Source organism: Arachis duranensis, chromosome 5 (assembly GCF_000817695.3).
Source record: "Arachis duranensis cultivar V14167 chromosome 5, aradu.V14167.gnm2.J7QH, whole genome shotgun sequence".
Classification (NCBI taxonomy): domain Eukaryota; kingdom Viridiplantae; phylum Streptophyta; class Magnoliopsida; order Fabales; family Fabaceae; genus Arachis; species Arachis duranensis.
Genome location: NC_029776.3, coordinates 13,579,572 through 13,581,120, shown reverse-complemented (window position 1 = coordinate 13,581,120; position 1,549 = coordinate 13,579,572).

The following is a 1,549-nucleotide window of genomic DNA, read 5'->3' as shown; positions in this document are numbered from 1 at the left end:
GCAGCCGTATTCTAAATGATGCACAGAAGAAATACACAACCACAGAAAAGGAGTTACTTGCAGTGGTTTATGCCATTGACAAGTTCAGATCTTATTTAGTAGGATCAAAAGTGATTGTGTACACTGACCATGCTGCTCTTAAATATCTACTCACAAAGCAGGATTCAAAACCCAGGCTCATAAGATGGGTGTTGCTTCTGCAAGAGTTTGATATAGAAATAAGAGACAGAAAAGGGACAGAGAATCAAGTAGCGGATCACCTGTCCCGGATAGAACCAGTAGCAGGAGCATCCCTCCCTTCTACTGTGATCTCTGAAACCTTTCCGGATGAGCAACTCTTCGCCATTCAGGAAGTACCATGGTTTGCAGACAGGAAAGGGAAGAAGCATGAAAAGCTTCTCTCAAAACAGATTCAAACAGAGCCCCCACAGTCAATCTCTAAGTTTGGTATTGGGAGGCCACAACCAAATTCTAAGTTTGGTGTTGAACCCCCACAGTCAAACTCTAAGTTTGGTGTTGGGAGGTTCCAACATTGCTCTGAGTATCCGTGAGGCCCCAAGAGAGCCCACTGTCAAGCTACTGACATTAAAGAAGCGCTTGTTGGGAGGCAACCCAATGTTATATTTATCTATTTTCTATTGTTATTTTATGTTTTCTGTAGGTTGATGATCATGTGAAGTCACAAAATCAATTGAAAAAGCAAAAACATAATAAAAAACAAAAAGAAAAACAGCACACCCTGGAGGAAAAACCTGCTGGCATTTAAACGCCAGTAAGGGTAGCAAATGGGCGTTTAACGCCCAGTCTGGCACCATTCTGGGCGTTTAACGCTAGAAAGGGGCAACAGACTGGCGTTTAACGCCAGGAATGGGCAAGAAGCTGGCGTTAAACGCCAGAAATGGGCAGCAGCCTAGCGTTTAACACCAGGATTGGCAGAAAAGGGCGTTTTGCACGCCACTTGGTGCAGGGATTAGCTATCCTTGACACCTCAAGATCTGTGGATGGTGCACGAAATTGCAATCACACTTTTTGCAATCCGCACAACTAACCAGCAAGTGCACTGGGTCGTCCAAGTAATACCTTACGTGAGTAAGGGTCGAATCCCACGGAGATTGTTGGATTGAAGCAAGCTATGTTTATTTTATTAATCTTAGTCAGGATACCAATAGGATTCTTTAGCTTCGTATAAAGTAAAAAGGGCATAAAATAAATAGTTGTTACTTTAATAATGGAGAATATGTTGGAGTTTTGGAGATGCTTTGTCCTCTGAATTTCAACTCTTCCTTGAAATCCTTTTCCCACACGCAAGGTTCCTTCCATGGCAAGCTCTATGTAGGGTGTCACCATTGTCAATGGCTACTTCCCATCCTCTCAGTGAAAATGGTCCAAATGCTCTGTCACAGCACGGCTAATCATCTGTCGGTTCTCAATCAGGTTGGAATAGAATCCATTGATTCTTTTGCGTCTGTCACTAACGCCCAGCCTTCAGGAGTTTGAAGCTCGTCACAGTCATTCAATCCCAGAATCCTACTCGGAATACCACAGACAA